Source organism: Lonchura striata, chromosome Z (genome assembly GCF_046129695.1).
Source record: "Lonchura striata isolate bLonStr1 chromosome Z, bLonStr1.mat, whole genome shotgun sequence".
Taxonomy (NCBI): Eukaryota; Metazoa; Chordata; class Aves; order Passeriformes; family Estrildidae; genus Lonchura; species Lonchura striata.
Window position 1 is genome coordinate 54,432,451 of NC_134642.1, and position 8,136 is coordinate 54,440,586.

Here is an 8,136-nt window from a genome sequence, read left to right on the forward strand (position 1 = left end):
TTTGATAAAACATATAGTTTTCAAGCTAATTTTATTATTTGAAACTTGTGATTATTTTCACTGTTAGGATAGTCTAAAATTGCATGTGGGTCACAAATCACACCAATACATAATACAGCACGAAATTTCAAGAGGTTTTCTCTGAGAGGCCATCTTTGCTAACTGCCCTCTGCATCATCAGATTTCTTCAAACTATACTTCCAGTGAATAGGGAAGCACGTGAAATTCAGGCAAGTGCTACTGCACCTCCTGATGCCAATAAACAAGAATGATGAAGTGCTCACCAAGATAGAAGGCATGAGGTTAAGTGCGCAATCTAACTACATTCCTCTTGAATTGCAACAAATACTTGAAGACTGCTTTGTCTTCTTTTTCAAGCTTGACTCTTTAATTTGTTCTCAACCTCTTCACTGCATCTCTTTTGCTCCCTTCCTCATTCTCTCCCTGCCTCTGTGTTGTGTGACTGGCCCCTGTGTTTTTTTCCACACATGATTCCAGCAGAAAAACACTGATTAGAAACATTGATTATGGTGGACATCAGAGAGAATCCCAATGCGGCATCAGTCCTGGTCCTGATCCCCACCAAACAGCGGAGAAAGACAGCGATGCTGGGTAATAAACAACCAAAATTCAGTGGCTGATGGTAACTTCATAACCTTGAATTATGCCCAAAAACTTGACTATTTTGAAATTAGGATATTACTTCATGCTAAAATCTGTGCTATGGTAAAGAATGGCAAAAAAAAAATCTTATAATTTTGAGAGTCCACATAAACTTGTTGTTTTTTTTATTTTAGGGAAGATTTAAGGATAGGTGTGTAGATCTGTAACCAGGGTTTAGCTGGTAGAAGAGCTCTCCTGACAGCAGATCGGGCTGGCTCAAGAATTTGCTAGTGAAGCTTCAGCAGAATTTGTCTCTGCTAATACAATCTACTGCATTCCCCTGTTAGAGGAGCTACTTTGCTTCTCTACCTGCAGAGAATAATTATCAGTGAAGTTGCCCTTTCTATCATGAACTTCCTTCAGGTTTTCAGTGTTTTTACCAGGATATACTGGATAATTCTCAAATAAAATCCCATTACAAGCTATCTTATCAGTGTAAGACATTATGGAAGGGGTCAGTTACATGACTGAGTTGCAATAGCATGATGAATTCCCTACCAGCCATACTACTGTAATAAGCTGTGTATTGGCTCTCAGCCCACTGCAAGTGTGAGGTAACTTAAATCTCTTCCAATTAAATTTTAAGGAAAGGACTTTCACCTCACTTTGCCAAAAGCTAGAAGCAAGCACACAGCCTGGAACTGCAGTTCAGCTGATATGCAGAAACTTAATATTATGTTTGTAATTGTGGAAGAAGCCAATGCACTGATATTTATCAGGCTCAGGAAGGATGAATTTACTATCATTCTCTAATCAAGAGTAGCATTTAATACTGGCTCAGAAGGGTGAGGTTCCTTCCCAGCCTCTTTCCTACATGGAGGAAGGACAAGTCCTACTGCCCACATCGCACTGCAGGGACACAGCACCAAGACCCTTAATTTTTACTGCAGGTGGCTTGTGGCAGCTTCCCTGGGCAGGTGCTGTTGGGGTGCCTGCAGCACCAGGAGCAACCCTGCTGTGGTCCATGCTGACAACTCCCCCACCCTACCAGACACCTGAGTCCCAATGGTGTAATTGTGCCTCACCAGGAAAAATGAGAGAGTCCTTTGCTCAGTAAAATCCAGCAGGATTTATTTAGGAAAAGTCCAAGGGTCCAGGCAGGGTAGGAACATAGCGCACAGGCAGGGAGAGCAGGTTAACAGCTACCACTGAAAGGAACCAGAAGCAAAAGGAGCTGGGAATGGGGGTGGAATTGGGGTATATAACTGAAGGGAGGTAGGCGGGGTTGGAGTACAACTTGTCCAATGGGGAGAGAAGCCAGGGGAGGGGTTGGAGTGGTGTCACTAGGACCTAACCAATGGGGAAGCGGGGAGGCAATGGTGCTGCAGAGAGGACCGATGGAGGAACAGATGGTATAGAGCTTTCTGGATCTGGGGAGTGTGCAGCCAGGGACTGGCAGCACAGCATTTATATTAACAACAGAGGATGATGGGGAATTTTGTCAATCTCTCACCCTAAGCTACACTAGAGTGTTTTCCAGGGCATCCTGACCCTGTCTTCCCCATAAGTGTCTCCCACATCTTCCCCTTTCTTATTAATTAAATAAATGTTCTCCAATGTCTTATTGATTGTCCTCTTGAAGCATATCAGTTCACCAGAAACTATAAAAATTATAATAAGAACCAACAGGGGGCTTCTGAAGATGCAAGCCACGCACCCGGGAATACCCCACTGTGTCAGAATCTTGTCCATTACATCCACAACATTATTCTCTGCATGTATGGTCTTTAATTGGTCTTAGATTTGTTTGATGTTGGCTTGGATAGATGAACTCCTTGACGTGATGACGCTGTTGTGGCAGGACAGGAATGAATTGACTTTGTTCAGAAGGCTGAGAGCATAACTCTGTTTATTTCAAAATACATTGCTCTTTTACACAGTTTCGTGCAGACCAATTCCATTGGTCCTGAAGTGAAAACATCCCACCTATTGGTGTGCAGTGAATGACGTACAGTAGCAAAACCTAACTATAAACAATGTGAACAACAAGAGAGAATAAAGAATATTCTTCTCAACAGTTTCTCAGGCTTCTGCCCGGTTAGAAACTTTCCATTTCTCTCTGAGAATACCCACAATGTGAGATTAAAACAACAGAGTCCTTTAAAGTCCTCGCAGCTGTGGCCATGGGCAAGCAGTAGGAAGTCTATGGCCACTTGGCTTTGGAGAATGGCATGCCTGGTGGTTTCTTCATCCACCAGGAGGTCTGATAGAGTGGTGGATGTAGCATTGACATGCTTCCTAAGCCAGCACCCCAGGTGAGAAAGCTCACTGAGGCCTTCACAGCAGCAACCTATGGTAGAAAAATAAACACTGCAACCCTCTTCATTTTGCCCCAGATATAAATTTGGTCATCACAATTGGGATCAAATTTGGTGTATGATCTCTTTTGGCATGCCAGTTTGGTTTCTCATCACCAATCCTTAATTTGGGTAGTGTTTGGGGTGAGGATAGTGGGCTGGCCAAGGCTGCAGGGGCCCCCTTCCATCTTTGAGGGGATCCCTGACCACACCCTGTCACCACAAATGAGAAACACTCCCCTGGGGAGCACCCTGGGTTAAGGAGAGGACTCAGATGGTGTTTCACTAGTGTAATTGCACCAATCGACCATGTATCTCTTATCATTTGGTAATACATTTTTCCAGGCAAATGCCTGGGGCTCTTTGGTGTCAATGCTCTGCCAATCTTGTTTGGTTGGTTTGTAGTGAAATTTTATACAATACATTGCTCTGGAGGAGCCCAGTAGATCCAATTCCTGGGGCTCCTATGGTGCATGGGGCAGGATCCTTGTCCACTCATCCCAAGAGTCGACCAGATTGGGTTTCTTACCTGTACAGGGCTAATCATTTGGTGACAGGGGATTCCCACCAGGCACATTGACAATAGGTCATTCACGCTTCCCATGGTCTGACAGAAGTTCTTCTGTTTGAGGGCTTTTGCAAGTGTCATCTATATGTTTTTCTTCAGCTGCGGTACAATCCACCTGGCTGCTGTTTGGATGTGTAACAGGATGATGGTGATGGCAGCAGCTCTCACAGCGGTCTGGGGTTTCCTGGGAGGTATTACCAGGGTGGCCATCACATCTCCAAATGGGTCATGCATGCTCTGATGCACTAGTAATGAATACACAGAATGGGAATTTAGATGTTCAGATGTTGTTATTAATAATTTCTCCCCTCTCAAAACTCCTTCAATCCCTCTTTCCTTCCAACTTGTTTAAAATTATAGATTAAAGTAGAAGGAGATCTCCTTAGGGGTAATGGGTAGGGGGGTTGAGGGAATAGGTATGAGGGAAATGGGAATGGGATAACAGGGGAAGGTATGATGGGGGTTGTAGTCACATCTGGCATACATAGGTATCTTCTTGTTATTAGGACTCTGGAGACGATGTTTGGGGTATGTGGTCTTTTTCTTCCTCCGTCTGCAGGCGACTGCGTTGTCTGAGGCATTCTGCAGTGGTGGTGTGGTGGGACAGTCTGCTGGTGAGTCATCTTTTGCTGTGGCATCTTGATACAGCTTAATAAACTTTCCAGGTATTCATTTGGGGTCCTTCTCAGTGGAAACACACCCATACTCTCTTCCCCAAGTGATTAGGGGGTATGGTCCTTTAATACATTTGTAATCAGGACCTTTGTTAAGTACAGGAGGCCTTTCTTTTAAATGTGCATAGTTTTTCATGTGAAAGTGTTGGAGAATTGGTGGGTTTGGCTCTTACCAGAGCAAATAATTAAATTCATTACATAAAGTACTTTAAAAAACCTCTCCACCAGGGTTACAGTCAAGACCACATTGTGCTGCTATTCTAGTATTTTTTTTTATCTCTTTGTGTGCCCTTTCCACCACTGGCTGGCTGGTAGGGTTGCAGTACAGTGGTTGATGGCCCATTGTTGTGTAAATTCTCTAAAATGTTTTGAGATGAATCTTGGGCTTTTATCTGTCTTTATTGATTTCAGGACACCTAATGTGGCAAATACCACATAAAAGTGTTTTATGATGTCCTTTGATTTTTTCTCCCGTGTGCAGGTGAGTGAACAATGTCCCAGTATTGACACATGTATGTATTTCAAGCATCCAAAGGGGGCATAATGCATTATGTCCAATTGCCAAGGCTCTAGAGCTCTTAAACTTCTCAGGTTTACACTTGTCATTACTGATGGAATGGCCAACGATTGGTAGTTTGGGCAGGTGGAGATGACTGCTCTGGCTTGATCTTATCTTAAATTGGTGCAACAAGGCTGGTGCGTTTTGGTGGTAAAATGTGTGGCTCAACTACGTTTGCTGAAATGTGTTGCAATGGCTGGTATTTGAGTTGTTGGTGCAACTTGAGCTGAAATTGTTGTCATGGCTAAAGCATCCACCATCTGGTTAGCCTCTGTTATTTGTCCAGGCAGCCCTGTGTGCAACTGGACGTGCAATATGTGATAAGGTTGCTCTCTGTGGGAGATGAGCCAGATTAATTCTGAGAGAAAGCTGTACAATTTTTATTTTGAACTTCTTTGAGCAGGGCATGTTCTGCCCACTCAGCTATCCCAGCAAATACACTGAATCTGTTACCAAATTAAGAGGCTGCTGAAATTTTTTGAGCACTCTCACAACTGCCCTATGTTCTGCAGTCTGGGGAGAACCTTCAACAACCTGGACATCAGACACCCACTTCTGAGTGTCCAGGTTTCTCCAGGTGAACACTGACTTGTGGGACTTGCCTGAGCCATCAGTGAACACTGTGACAGTATCTTTGATGGGGGTTTTGTTTTTATATGACTTTGGGACCAGATGGAAAGTGTCTTTAAAAAGTTTATGCTTGGGATAGTGTATTAAGATTTGACCAGGATAGCTGTCTAAATAGATTTGGAGATGTTCATTAGTTTGTAATAATGAGTCTATTTTTTCAAATTAAATGGGAGGTAAATGCACACTGGATTACAAGCTGTGAGGGTCTGGAGGCGGTGTTGGCGTTATGAGTTTTGCAATGAGTTCAGGGTAGTGACAGTTTTGCAGGGTTGATGGGGTAAGAAAATCCACTCAATAATGACAAGTGGGTCTTTTGAGGTGTCATCCCACTGGAAAATCAGTGTGTGAAAATTGGGGCACTTACCAAAATGCTGATGTTTAACAGAAGGCAACGAGAAACCCTGTGCACCTGGTGAGATGTGATGGCGGTGGTGACCCTCTCCAATGCCTCACGAGCTTCATGTGTTAGGGAATGCTGTGAGGCCAGGTCTCTGTCCCCCCACAGGAGGTCGAAGAGAGGCACCAGTGCTGAGGCCAAGGAGAGGCCAGATCCAGGTGATAGTGCCACATAATTGTTACATGTGTCGCAACATCTGGGGATCCTTGTTGATGTTCAAGTTTTGGGGAGTGATGGTTATCCCAGTAATTAAAAATCTGAGGTATTTCCAGGAGCTTCACAGTTGGATTTTCTCTTGTGATATTTGAAATCCCACACTTTCGACAGCTGCAATAGTGTCCTGGTTTGTAAGATAAGCTTGTATTCTATTTGCCATCTGTTGGAGGTTGGGCAGGTTTGTTATCTCTTCCAAGAACAATGATTTGCTCCGAAGAGGTAATGGTTTAATGGGCCATTGACTGACTCACTGCAGGGCTGGTAACGTAACACCATCCCATTGTGAGATGCTCCACCCAGAGGAGGAAGCCAAGCACTCTTTTATGGTATAAAGTAGTACCTTTTGGGGGACAGAACAGCTCTCTCTTTGCAGGATTTCCCAGAGAAGCAGCTCCTTCGGCAAGACTCCCAAGAGAAGTGGCCGGAGCGCGGTGAGGCGGCGGTGGAGGAGCTCGGAGGCAGCCCCGGCACAGAGGAAGACCGGCCCAACTGCCACCAGATCTTCAGAGAAAACTATACCCTTCTAAAGATCACCACTTCAGCTGCAATTCATCAGCCACTGCAAGAGGAGCAGCTATCATTTCCACCGGACCGCTACCAACACCCCGAATCCTCAGGTTGTGGACTTTTTCACTAGTTTTGTTTGTACTGATTGCATTTGCCTTTTTTTAAATTGTTATCTAGTTTTCTCCTAGTAAAGAATTGTTACTCCCATTCCCATATCTTTGCCTGAGAGCCTTTTAATTTAAAAATCCTAGTAATTCGGAGGGAGGGGGTTTACCTTCTCCATTGCACAGGAGGCTTTTGCCCTCCTTCACAGACTCCTGTCTTGTCAAACCAAGACAAATAGTCTTTGTCAGGGCAGCATCTAGGTAAGTCTTGGTGGCAGCACATTTTAAAATATCATCCACATAGTGCAAAATGATAGCATCCAGGAATAATTTGCGCACTGGTGACAAAACTTATGCAACAAAGGTCTGGCATAACACTGGGGAGCTTTTCATCCCCTGCAGCAAAGTGGTCCAGTGATATCTTTTCAAGTGTTCTCCATGGTTGACTGATGGAATGGAGAATGGGAACCTGAGAGCATCTCCAGGGTGCATAGGAATGTTTAAAAAGCAGTCCTTGATGTTGAGAACTGTGAGCTGCCAATCCCAGTGTAGCATGGAGGGAGAGGGGAGGCCAGGCTGCAGGGGACCAATGTCCTTGATAACCTCATTCAATTTTTGAAGGTCTTGGAGCAGGTGCCACTTGTCTTTGCCAGGTTTTTTGATTACAAAGACTGGGGTGTTCCAAGGGCTAGTAGATGGCACAAGGTGCCCCAGGCATACCTGCTCCTCGTTTGGAAGGGGCTACTGATCCACCCACACCAGTGTGTTCATTTTCCAATTCAAAGGCAGGGTGCTGTACTCTGCAGTGGCCCATACTAAAAATCCCACTTGCGGCCAGGGATATTGAGGCGAGCCCCTCACTGGGACAGTACATCCCTGCCGAGTAGTGAAATGTTGGATGAAACAATGAACAACCGAATGGTAGCAATCGGCCCCTCAGGTCCCTCTACACTTACCACATGTTTGGATCTCATCGAATAGACAGCTTCCTCGATACCAGAGATTGTGCCACAAGGGGGCCCAACTCCCAGTCGCGGGGCCACTTTGCCTTGGAGAGGATTGTCACATCCGCACCAGTGTCTGCCATCATTGGTAGGTTCCCTCTGTGGGAAATGGAAACAGAAATTATGGGCTTTTCCTTACATAAGTTCTGGGAGAAGAAGACTTTTTAGTTATCTTTGCCATTTAAATAGTCTGTTCCTGTTAAAATGTACATCTGAGCGAAGGGGGCTCCTTTGCATAAAGTGTAAGACGTGGTTTACAAGTCACTGACACCGTTACCTCATTCCCAGGGTCCACAGATACCACCTCAGAGATGATGTTGGTCTCCTCAGGAGTATGCTGGCTGTCCCCAAGAAGGAGCATGAAGGTGGTGTGCTGTTGATGAGGGGGGCCCAGGTATCCTGCAGGGACTCTTACCAGGTCCTCATCAGGGAGCAGCAGATGGATGGAGCTGTAGAAGACCCAGCGAATTCCCTGGACTTGTTCCCTTGTTCTGAAGAAGAATCTGAGACCCTCCTC

At 44.9% G+C, this 8,136-nt stretch overlaps 1 long non-coding RNA gene across 1 annotated transcript; it reads right to left on the minus strand.

Annotated features, from left to right (window-relative positions):
* Positions 1-2,938: 2,938 nt before the first annotated feature.
* Positions 2,939-7,804, minus strand: LOC110479161 (uncharacterized). Its single transcript, XR_002466879.1, has 3 exons — positions 7,572-7,804; positions 3,490-3,773; positions 2,939-2,953 (listed from the first exon to the last, which is right to left on the minus strand). It is a non-coding gene; the product is annotated as an uncharacterized LOC110479161 (long non-coding RNA).
* Positions 7,805-8,136: the final 332 nt, after the last annotated feature.